The following is a 13,469-nucleotide window of genomic DNA, read 5'->3' as shown; positions in this document are numbered from 1 at the left end:
GCTGTGGGCAGTTGTACATCTAATGGGAAACACACAAAGAAAAAGTACAGGAAAAACGTATCATGAATCTTGAGCTATAACCAGAAATAGAGGCCCCTTCATTAGGGATGAAAACCAGTCAGTACATGGATGCGTCCTGTCTGGCAATTTGAGAATAAATGCAGTACAGCAAAGCACTTTGCCAAGCCTCAACACATGCAAAAAGTATAAATCTATTATCAGGGGAGTTTACATGCCTCTAATTAGAAAAAGAAAACCACATGAGGAGGATTCTGGGCACCAAACAGCAATAATAGCTATGGTCTTGTGTTACAGCTCCAGACTGAAATACTACATATAAATTCTTGTCGGGGGAGGGGGAGGGAATCATTCTCTAAAAGCAAAATATTAATAAAAGAAATAAATTTCACTTATCTTCTGAAAACCTGCCATGAAGTCTTTTACATCAGCTTGCTTCTTTAACTGCTCTGTCTTTGGGACAAAATTTGCTTCAAGGGATTTGTGGCTCTTGGACAAGAAATAGAACATCCAGGAAGAACAGCCTGGAGACCCCCACACCACTTCCAGTGAAGTCAGGTAGCTTCCAGCTATGCTGCTTCATTACCACTGAAACATAATTGATTAATCATGTTAACTGAGAAAGAACTGTTTCTATTATTCTACAAACAATTTTCTTGTTTACAAAAAAGTGAAATAAATAAGAATAAACCTCTCAGCTTATTTTTCAAGGTATTCATTTCTAATTTAACCATCTCTTTCCTTCAACAGGGAATAATTTCACTCTTTAAAAAAAGATTCTGATGGGTTATTTTACCTGCCATATATCCAGTGTAATTTTACAAAATCTACTTAAAATCCACCTATTTCTCAGATTTTTTCAGTTAGCATCAATATAATTCCCTCTATACTGTTTTAAATATTCAAGCATTGTCTAGCTGAATGATTTTCCTCAACAGGAAAAATCATTTTTCCAGTGAACTCTTCCATGAGGAAGTTAAAGTGTTGCTAAGGGTGGAGACAGGCCTCACCTCAATACTATAGCTGAATCAGCCCCAGCTCTTGGCAACACTTTCACCATTCAGTGAAGGAACAGATTTATTTTGGTAGAAGCTGAAGGAAGATAACTGGGATTAGTCAATGCTATTTTCAAAGAGCACTTGGGATTCAGCAACGAAGCACATCGCGCTGGTAAAGAAAGCTTATGAATGCATTTGGATTTTTACCCACAGCACCAGGAGGCTCCACAGGGTTCATGTAACAAATTTGCAAGACCGACATTATAACCCACAGACTATCCTGAAAGGAAACGTAAACGGTGCTGTCTGCTGCACTCTAAGGGAGCAGCGTGCCCACACTCTTCAGCAGCGAGCACGAGAAATGTGAATCATCCCGCTCATCGGCAAGGGCGGCTCTCACTGTCAGACAGCCTTATGAAACCTTCCCCTCCTTGCCGCAAGTGGCTCGGGAGACACATGGCCATGGACTTTCCCTCCTCCTATTCACGAGGTGGGTGAAAACTGGTGTAGGTCCATCTCGCGAAGGCTGGGCTGCGCCAGGAGCTGCAGGAATGCCAGCCTGGGGAATGGCGGGGCGCCTTGGCAGCCCAGGGAACGGCTCTTCCCCAGAGCCCAGGGGCTGTCGCTCTGCTCCCTGACCCCTCAGCGTGGCACCTCACCATCTCCCAGCCATGTTCAGACCAGCAAGCTCACAGAAAGGCACCTCTCTCTTCCTTCTTTCTCAGCCTTAGCTGCTCTCAGCAGCCACCTGGAGAAGGCAAAAGCCTTCAGGCCCTACCTGGGGTGAAGGTTTCTCCTGCTAAGGCTGCCTCACCTGCAGTCCGGGCTTTAAAACCTTTAAAACTTTTTTCCTGGTGATGTATTCTTGCAGGAGGGAAATTTCCTGTCTCTTCCAGACTTTGCTGGCCTTTTTCCCCTCTGTGAGGCCAAGGCCCCTGCCCAAGCTCCAGTCACATCCTCCTTCCCCTGTCTAAAATGGAGGGCCTGTGGCTGGTCACAGGAAGGGAGGAACAGTCAGAAAAATAAAAGGGCAGGTGACGGAGCGCAAAGCAGGTCAGCACGCGTAGCCACAGCGGAGCTGGAGGAGGGAGCAGGTGCGCAGCAGCACTGTCTGGCCTGGCCCTCTTGCATGGGGCAGCCATTGCAGAGAGCTGCTCTGCCACAAGGCGCATACAGTCCTCCCCAAAGGACTGCTGATGGCACTGCGAAAGCTGTTACACAGCAAACGAGCCACCTGCCTTCCCCCAGGTCGTCTCCCAGGCTTCAGTCAAGGCGCTTTTTGTCTTTTGACAGCTCTCTGCCACAGCTGCCCTTCTCTGCCACCCTCTGCTTCGCCCACTCAAGATGGCGGCTCCCGGCTCCTAAAATGGCTGCCCCGAGGTCACCAGAGGTGGCCTCATGCACTGCCCTTCCCTGCGGCAGCACGGGCTGGGGTAGCTGTCCCCGTCACGGCAGCTGGTCCCCATGGGTTTGGCTCAACTCTGGGCAACCCTGCAGGCCCTCAGACATCACGCTGTGTTTCTTCGTTATGCCGGTTGAAGGGCTACCCGGAGGGCTCCCCTCCGTACGCAGCGTGACAGGGTCCTTTTTGCCTCCTGTTCTTCCCTTTCTGTGAGGGACCGAGTTAGACTTCCATTTCTCTCCATACTGCAGTGGGTCAGCTCTTTTTGGAGGTGATTCTGTTAATTTTTAACATAAAAAATAGATACAATAGATGTTGATAGCTGCATAAGAATTTGATTATATAATTTATGTGTGGGCTTATTAAAAATAGAGTAATATATCCTTTTGTATTGCTACAGCATAGCGTCCAGCTTTGATCTCTACTTCCAAACAGTCACAGAGCAGCTGAGGTTGAAAGGGACCTCTGGAGATCATCTAGTCCAAACCCTCTGCTCAAGCAGGGTCACCTAGAGCACATTGCCTAGAACTGTGTCCAGGTGGGCTGTGAGCGTCTCCAAGGAAGGAGCCTCCACAACCTCTCTGGGCAACCTGTTCCAGTGCTCTGTCACCCTCACAGTAAAGAAGTTTTTCCTCAGGTTCAGCCTGGAACTGCCCATGTTTCAGTTTGTGCCCGCTGCCTCTTGTCCTGTCGCTGGGCACCACTGAAAAGAGTCTGGTCCCATCCCCTTGACACCCTCCCTTGAGATACTTATATGTATTGATAAGATCCCCCCCCTTCAGCCTTCTCTTCTCTAGGCTGAAGAGTCCCAGCTCTTGCAGCCTTTCCTGATAAAAGAGTAGGAGGGATAGCTGTACCTTTGGAAGGTGATATCCCAATACAGTTGTGTTCTTCATTGCTTGTCTAGGAACTGTGATTAAAATAATGCTGCCACAGCACATGATCTCATGAATCACAACATTTGTATAAAGCAGTTTCTTCCAATCCTTGTAGCAGATTATATGAGATGGACTCAGCACAGCATCCAGCTCTTTCTGCACTTTTTTCTAGGAAATAAAAAGTCCACTATAGATAGAAAAATACTATGTTTTGCACAGAATGGAAACCTTTCATTTGCTTTTTAGATTATAGCAGTGATAGAATAAATACAAGATGTAAATATACTTACCACAACTAAAAACACTGATATGACTATTTAGCTATGATTTGACTATAATCTAATATTTTCTACTTTATAAGTTCTACATTCAGATCACCTTTGCACAAGCCCAACATATTGGTTGAGCTTTATAGTTAAAATAATTAAAAAATAACGTTGATTCAGTTATTCAAGTTATCGTTTTCACTTTGGCTGAACACAAGTTGGCAGCATACTAATCAGTATGTTGCAAGACAGCCATCGTATCAAGCTCATAGACACATGTAAAAATGAGAATTGGAACAGAACAACATTACCTAATCATCACCAACAGTTAATCTCTTTTGGTTATTATATATGCTTCAGTAACTAACATAGTTTAACACACAATCTCAGAGGGTTTAGGCTTAAATCTTAGCTTTAAAAAACAGAAAAAGGCCAGTAACATAAGAAGTTTTGTTTTTTAATTCCATTAAAATTTCAAAGGTGTATGTGCACAGTACTCTGATCTTCTAGCATTCTAGCACCAGAAGTATGAAAAGAAGCATTTAGAGTGTAACTCTAAACTCAAGTGCAGTCTTCAACTATGGTGCAGAGCCAAAAGGAAATGTCATTGTGGATTTGTGGTGGTATCACAGCTGACAAGGCAGCGTTCTTAATCAGGTTTCTCTTTTGTACTGCTAACAGTGAGTACTGATACCATGTACTTGGCTTAGCAGTTCATCACCTCTGAAAGTCTTGTATCAAATCATCAAACAGTTTGAAATAGTGTGAGACTATGCCCTTTGTCTAGAATTGCCTAAATCACCTATCTTCCCATTAATGTCTTCTTCCTTCTCTATTTAACCTTCCCATATGTCAGAATGATTTTTTTATATATATATAGAAATACAACTGATGCCTCACTTAATGACTACAAACCATATATTTTTGTTACACATCTTGGATACCAGAAAAGGCTCATTAACCCCAGCTCTTATTTCACTTTGAGTGTTTTCAGCCAGACTGCATCTTATTTTATACACTGACTGTACTGAAACAGTCTGACAATAATCAAGAAGGTAAGAGTATCAGAAGCTGAGCATCCCTGAAATTATTTAAGGATCTCTGGGTGGAAGTTTTCACCTTCACTGGCTTCTTAAAAACAAAGCTTGAAACTGTGCCATCTTAAAAAAAAAAAAAAAAAAGTGTAACAGATAGTTGTTCTACTTGAAACTTATCTATGTTTGTGCCTGCACCTCACCTTGAACGTCAGGATAAGCCACCATACGGAGCAGGGCCCATCTTAGAGTGGTGGAAGTGGTCTCTAAACCTGCCAGAAAGAAGTCAAAAATAGACAACCATGTTGTCTGCCTCATACATAGAATTGGGAACATTTTCAGTCTATACATGTCAATCAGAAAGATAAAATAAGAGCACAGAAGACTTAAACAATTTTTAGTATTTCTAGAAGACTAAAATTAATAAAAGTGCTAGAATAATAAGAAGATACATGCAAAGATTTTCTGAAGTAAATACACTGATACCGTTAAATTACATGTGCTATTGATGTTTTCAGGTTTATAAGGTCATGTTGTCTTTTAGAGTCACTTTATGTCATGTTAATGTTTATGTAATCGTAAATAAGGTATGCAGTAAGAATCTCATTTTCATCACACCACCACTCATAAAGAGGAGAGCCACGTTAGGTACTGCTTTGTTTTCCCTACCCCTGCAAAAAGCTGTCCCAGCTTGCAAGATTTTATCACTGTTATCAAAACTGGTAAAGCTGAGCTCGCTTCCTTACATGTTTTCAGTACTTGTTGTGTTTCCCAAGAAACAGCACGAAGATACATGGTTTGGTGAAGCTATACATTCTGAATACAGAGGTTATGGAAACTCATATTCTTCCAGTCCTTTCTAGCCTCAGCAGCCTTATTTACAGCAGAACTCTCTGACATGCTGAAGGAAATAGAATGTGAAGGCCACGTGTCGGAGAATACAGAATATAGAATATTAGCTTTAGTCTCATTCTGATTTCTTCTCTGTGACAATACTTGCACACAGTTTCTCTACAACTTTTTGCTAGCACGTCCTCTGAGGAGGGGGCCAAGGAAATCTCCGGACTCATGCACCTGCTGTCCAAAACTAGTCTTGTTCTTTCTGAAGTATCCAAGAACAGTGATCACTGCTCACAGCAACCTTCTACATGTTGCAAAGGCAGCATGGGTTGGTGTTGCCTCTTATTTGCCCCTGCTTTGAGCAGGAATTAATGTAAATACTTATTCACGTAGAAAGACTTGGAGCCCAGCTCATGCAACCTCTTACAAGATCTCATTAATATCTTGTACCATCTGCTAATACAATTAATACTTACATGTAAGCTATGTTTGCCAACATCCCCTATGGACACTGTGTCCCCTTGGAGATGTTGTCACACATCACCTCTGTAGGAGTGGCAAAGCCACTACAGCAGAATACAACATTTCTTTTTGCAACTCCTCTTCCTGCAAAGAAGATTCACAATCGTTTCTTTGTCTGCAAGAAGAATTCCAATCGAACAGCATGTTGAGTTTTTTCTTTCCTCTTGATTTGCAAAATAAAATACTGGCTGGGCATCATAGGCAATCCTGATATAAGGCTTATAATGCAAAGGGATATAGAATCAAAAGTCTCAATAAAAATGCTTAAAAGTCTCAATAGAAATGTTTGGAACATATCCAACTACTTGTTCTTCCTACCTCCCCCCCACCCACCAAACTTATCACTGAGGATCCAGTTGGAAAGCATCTATATAAAAAGAACAAAAGAGGTCATTTAAACATTAAACATTTAGTCATCATAATTAGATCAACAGACTGTAAATATACCTCTAAAGCTAATCACATACTCCGCATCCTCTGAACCAGGATGTCCCCTTTCCTAAAAACAGTTTGAAAGCTCCTGTAACATGAATTCTGCAAGTGGAAAGGTGACCTGCAAACACTGCAGCCTTGAGGTTGGAATATTAGTAGCTTTCTTTGTTGATGTTATCTTTCTCCCACCTATCTTTAGTTCTGCAACTGGATATAACATGCTGAGCAATAGGTGCAGAAATTCTGAAAAAAATGTAAACTAGAAACCAGTAAATTAAAAACTTAGAGGAAAATGTGAGATTTTTGAATAGTTTTCATTTTCTTTTAACACTGAAAGGAGGAAAAGGAACAAAATCAATATTGAAAGTCTGTAATTGTTTCAAACAATACCTTACAAAAATGGTATTTCAAACCTTACGAAACTGAAAAAAAAAATCAAAATCTTACTGATTTCTCCCCCTTCCTTTTTCTTATAACCACACATCAAGCAGAAAACAAATCCCAGAAAAATAACAAGTGGGAATTTTCCTTTTAATTGCTCCTAGATGGGCTTCACATAAAGGCCATACTCTGTCTTTCTCAGCTATAAAGGATATATACAAACACTAGCTTTTCTGAATGTTCTCTCACCATGTAGACCTTTGTGAGCTGCTGTATCTGCTGGGTAGCACTGCCACACTGCTGAAAACGGATTGCATCTTTTCCGGTCCTGACCGATCAGAAACTTTTCCATATTTCAGCCTGGATTTCTTCCTCAATAAGAATGAAAATAGCATGAGCAGTGTTACCTTTTTTCCAGTCTCAAAAAGTAAAGGCACAGAAAGTATTTCTTAATTCTCATCATAGAACTCAGGGTTACTGCTCCCCTCTCAGGAAAAAAGATGCTCTGAAGTGGACATTAGGGTTTTGGTTTTATCTCAGATGTTCTGCTCTGTCCTTGACTTCTAACATTCCAAATGCAGCAGCTAGGCTACTAGTTACAGCTCAGAAAAAACATCAAAAAGAACGTTAAAGCTGACTCAAAAATTAGGAAATGCCAGAAAGAAGGCTGTCTGCACATTAATGACTTTTTCGTGATGAATTAGAGAGAATAGAGTAACTGACTTGAAGCATGACAACTTGGCCTATGAAATTCTTGTATCCCTGCAGTTCCTCAGCAGCTGACTGTAGAGCACTGCCAAGACTGTACAGCATTTGCCAGACCAATGAGACTGGAAGAGCATAGACTTTTCTAGCATCCCACTCCATTATAATATACAGTGCCACAGCACCTGAATAAGGTTTGCCTTGCTTCCTCCTAAGCAGCATTGCATTATAAAAATCAACGGAAGACCAAATACAAAGAATGGTCACTACAGTCCATTTTCTCCCTAGTATATGGTCTCCATCTTTCACTGACTCTGCTCTCAATGTATGCTCATAACACACATTATCTCAACCTGCTACATCCTCAGAAATATATCTGAAAATGAATAAGTTAATTATAATTCTGTGCTGAGAAAACCTCGGTACAGCTCTCTAATATTACAAATAGCATTTGATTTTACTTTAGGATGACTAGACATCTTATTATTAGCAGAAAGAGTTAAAGGGATGGGTGTTGCAATTGTAATGCTAAAATGATGGTATTTAAATGAATCCTTTGGTTCTTGTATATGAATTGTAAATTAGAGATCAAAATACAAAGCAACTAATGGTGGGATTGAACAGGGTTAGGCAGGAGTTTGCTGGGAAGAAAAAAGCAAGTTGTTCTACAGGAATTCAACTTTCCTTATTCTAGTATCTTTATATAGGTGAGCAATTCCTCTCTATGCAAATCTTATTCACTCATCTGGCAAATACTATTGCAAGAGGTCACCAGTAAAGATGACAGAGATGTTAAGTCTGGTTAGATATTAGTCAGGTGAAGAAATTTGCTTTTGTAATGAAGGTTTCAGGCCACTGGGGTGGGAAGCAAAAGCTAGGCAGGGAAAACCAGCTTCATCAGCAACTGTCATAGCTTCCATCTACATCTTGTCTTTCATCAGTCAATCTTACAGCTCTTTCGAAAAGGGAACTCATCAATGTTCAGATCCCGACAACACAGTTTAGAGTAGGAGGCAAAACCAAATAATGGGACTAGTATACTGTCTTGTTTATTTACAATGCATGTGTGCAAAGTTTTCTTTCTCTGAGCACAGCAGAAACAAAGATTTTCTTTTTTTTTTTTTTTTTTTTTTTTGGCATACATTTTTAATCCTGTTTTTTCACTAGTTCTGTGCTGTAAGCAGTGTTCACCTTCTTCCCTTGGTGCTTGTCTGAACACACTTTGTCATTCCCTTGCCACAGAGAAATTCTGACTCCACTGACCAATTAAAACTCGAGTTGTGAAGCTCTGAAGTCTTACCAAGGGGGAAAAAAAGCAACTGAGTTGAGAAATCTAAATTAGTGTCTCCATTGAAGGAAACCCTGCAGGGGAGTTTAACCATTGCCTGCTGTGTTTATCTTCTCAGCAGGCCAGGCAGCAAACACATGCTACCTTGCAAGCAATATATGCACAACATGGAACCATTCCGTGTTTTCTAATACACACTGTCTTTCTTTGCAACCTGCACCAGTAAACAAACCCTAGTATTTAGAATAGGGCAGATGACACACATGCTGGGCAGAGGCCCACCTCACCAACCCTTTGCCTCTCCCACACACCACACACACACATTTCTAATTATGCTGTTCTTTCCCTATCCCCAGCTGTTGTTGCTTTTGCTTCCCACTCCAATGCCCCAAAACCTTCATTAGAAAAGCAGATTGCCTCACCTGCTCAAAACAATCAGAAATAACACCTCTTATCTTTACTAGCAAGCTCTTGCAATAGTATTTACTAGATGAGAGTAAGCAAGACTTGCATGGAGAGGAGTTGCTCACATATACCAAAAGTATTAAATAATTGATTTCCCCTAAAACAACTTGCCTGCTTTTTGCTTCCTTGTGAACTTCATCTTAACTTTTCAGAAACAACATTGCCTCACCTGGTCTCAGCATGCTTGCAGTTCTCACCCATCACTAGGAGAACACAGTGCCCACAGTTTCAAAAAGCCAGAGCAGAATGGGCCAGATTTACCCTGCAGAAAGGTCTAGTAGAACAAACAGGCAGAAGGATCAGGTCATTTTGCAAATAGCAGGACTACTCACACAGGAAACATCATAACACTGTGACACAAAGTACACAGAAAGAATAAAGTGAACCATGGCAGTGGTGGAGTATGCTGTATGTTAATGAAAGAGAGATGTGAGATTAACAAACTAATCATGCAAATAAGAACACAGATTTATAACTTAAAAATTTAATCCAAATAGAGTAAAACGCTAGACCTAAGCATGAAAGATGTAGCGTTAGATCTGCTACTGATCTTTCCTCCATGCTCCAAGCAACATGGCAACGCTCACTACAACAATAATCAGAGGGCTGCAAGGGCAAGAAATGCCACTCTAACTGGAGAATTGAGCTATACCGTACAAGCTAGACAAACACCACGCTGTGCCACAGTGCTGAGATTCAACTTTCAGAAATTCTCAAAGACTACTCGAAGCAGCATAGAAGATAAATGCATACCACCTACTACAAAAAACTGGCAAAAGGAAAAAGCAGGCTGACATCGTTACAGCCTCTCCAGTAGGTTCCCCACTCCTGGTGTACATGGAAAAGAGGCTTTTTTATTTGCTGAGGAGTTTTGCAAATGGCTCAATGTTCAAACTCAAAAGATTAAGAAGAGTTTTCCAAGACCAGTGACCTGCTTACTGTGTTTTCACCTCTAGCTTGCCAGCATTTGAGCCTTTCTCTATGTCTCAACCAGATGTGAGCAACTTGACTTTTAAAAGTCATTTTCTTATTTCTGATAACCTCAGTTATCAGCTAGTGAAGTTCTGCAGGGGTCTGTTCAGTACTATTCAACAGAGCTGTAACTGATCTGACAAAGGCATGCTCAGTGATGTTACAGTTTGCTGATGGTACCAAATCAATCACAAAGACAAGGGCTAACTGGAGAACGGCAGAAGGACTTTGAAAGAACTCTGCAAGATTCAGTGGCTGAGTGTTAAATAACCAATAAAATTCAACATAGATAGATACAGAGCAAGTTATATGAAGGGAGAAAAAACAATCCTAGCTTCAAATATAAAACAGTGAGCTCTGCAGGCTGCAGAGGTACTGTGTACCACACTAATGCCATTATTAAACATCAACAACCTGTTCCTCAAAAATGAACCCAGCTACTCGTTCAATATTGTAAGCATCAAGCATAGGCTGTTTGGCAGTGTCTTAATACATTTATAATAATGCTTTATGTTTCTGATTGTTCTAGGGTGCCACCATCTATGGATTTGACATAACATTAAATTGGAAAACAGTAGGGTCATATATTATAAATTAATACCAAGTAAAATAAAAATCCCAATCAATAAAAAAGATAAAGCAGATGAATCCTGTGAAAATTATACTGAAGTTTTTTTGAAGGAAAAAAGAAATTCACTGAAATTGATTGACCACAGTACCACTCTTTCCAGTTTAAAGCATCCATTGACTTTCTCATGAAACATGACCACTTAACAGATCAAAGAGAAAAAAAGAGTGGACTAGGGATAAGGGGAAAATGTTTTGTGTTTTTAAACCTGTCAATATGCAAATTCATCCTAGAATTCACACTTATAAAAAAATCACACTATACATTTTTTTATTTTTAAAAACATTTCATCATGATGACTATTATAAATAGATATTTTCAAGACTCAGTTCACTTTAATTCTGGTAATGGTGAAGTCTACAGATCATATTCCCATTGACAAAGGCATGCCATGAACAGGCTTCAGTGGTCTTTCACGGTTGCAATATTTGGAAACTCTGCAAACAATTATGTTCACAAACAAACAGAAATAGACTGCAGCTCACTTTCTTTTAACCATAGTGGTTTAGCTGATAAAAAGAGGGGGGAAAAACATACTAAAAATAAAGAAATAAAACTCTGATGAACACAAGCAGTAAGTCAGGTTAGTTAGGTGATTTCATCAGGTTACTCATTTTAAAGACCCAGATAGCATCTAAATCTGAAGAATGTGGCAGATGTAAAAGTGCTCAGTAAGGTAACTCAGTAACGCTCTTATTTTTACCAAAAATTGCAGTTATCCTAGAACTGTCAGGATTGGTTGATAAAACCCTAAGAAGTATCTAATTTCTATTTGTTCCTCACAAACTTTTGAATGTTTAACTATTCAAATGCAAGACTCATAGAACCATGCTGAAGAAAACGCTGCTGCTTGATCTTTTCCATTTCAATCTCTCCCTCCCTAAAACTAAACAAACAAATAAGAAAGCACAGAAGTATATTCCTTCCCCTCTCATGGCTTCTCCACTTCCACGCTCTCTGCAAGTACGGCATCTGCACTTGCAGGCCACAAAAGCAGAACAACGGTGAGTTATTGACAGAAAAGCCAAACCTGCTCTGAGGAGTAAAGCAAGCAAACACTTGGTTGTCTGCAGCCCCGTGGAACTCCCCTCCTATCTTCCTGCTTGAACCTGACATTAAAATCCACTAAAGCCAACATAAAAGAGGAATCCCTGTCTGCTCAAGACTGAATGCACAATATATAACTGACACGTTTGCTTCTATTAACAAGTCAGAAATCAAACCTCTTAGAAAACAAACTGAAATGAATGACCATACCTGTAACTCTCAGACAGTTGTTTGAAGTGGATTCAGAGCAGTTCTCTGCGAACTCATCTAGATGGCATTAAACTTTTATATTTCATGCCCACAGCACACACTGAGTCAGACCAACAGCCCTGATTTTGCTGAAAAGACTTCAGTTGGAAATTGCAGCTTGCAGAGTTCAACGTGCCTGCTGAGAAAAATTGTGACAAAAGTTTAAAATAGACAACTTGTAAAAAAAATCCATTGCTCTCCTACACTGACTTGAAGATATAAAATAACATTACCAGGTTTTTGATCAGTTTTAAGATCCAATATATTTTATAGGTTAATAATAAAAATATGCAAAATAAGATGTCCTCTCCCAAGTGAATAAAAAAAAAAAAAAAAAAAAAAAAAAAAAAGAAGAAGAAAAGAAAGAAAAAAGAAAGGAGGATCTAAATCCATCATCTTGTCCCAAAACATTAGAAGTGTGCCATTACTGTTTGTTTTCAAGTGGTGGAAATTCCCACATTTTTCAAAGTAATGCACCATAGTCCATGAATAACATCAATAAAAATTCCATGAACAGCAACTAAGGAAAGCAAGCCTCTTTTTAAGTTAAACTTTGCTATACCACAGTACAAGCCTCTCCTGGAAAACTTATGGGGGTCCACAGATCAAAGAAAAGGTTTGAAGTTCCACCTTTTTCTTCAGTTTATTTGTTACACACACACACACAAATATATACACATATGTATATATACACATATGTACACACACATATACATATGAATGTGTGTATATACACACATATACATCACATGTATATATATTTTTGTGTATGTATATATGTATAGATATACACACACAATAGGCGTCGTGCATTTTTTTCCCCTCCAAAATTTGCACAATGAATTTTGAAACTTCAGCATAAAAATACCATTTAGAAAACACCATACAATTCATTGGACAGAACAATAATCTTTCCATTGCATTCATCTTAATATCATAATGTAATCTTCTAGAATATAATAAAAGGGGAAAGCAGATATTCTCCTATTTCTTAAATTGGACATTAAACTGGCCTTACGCTGCTAGTATCCAGTTGTTTTTCATTTCAGAGACTGCACACTAATAGTATCATGTAGATGTTTCTTCTTCTATAAAAGAAATCACATAATAATTGCAGTGTTTTAGACAGATCATAAATAATGCATTTGTAGTATTTTAATGTTGTTTATCTACTCGGAACTACAAGAGGTGTTACCACTATGCAAGACACCTGATATCCTGGACAGCTGTTTAGACCCTAGTTACCATTTAGGCCCAGTATCAATGCTAAAAGGAACAAAATGTTGAGCAAAGAGAGATCACAAAAGAGAGTAGGTGTGGCTTGGCTAACCACAAGGGATCACA

The sequence above is a fragment of the Rhea pennata genome, chromosome 9, assembly GCF_028389875.1.
Source record: "Rhea pennata isolate bPtePen1 chromosome 9, bPtePen1.pri, whole genome shotgun sequence".
Taxonomy (NCBI): domain Eukaryota; kingdom Metazoa; phylum Chordata; class Aves; order Rheiformes; family Rheidae; genus Rhea; species Rhea pennata.
Note: the sequence above shows the minus strand (reverse complement) of the source record.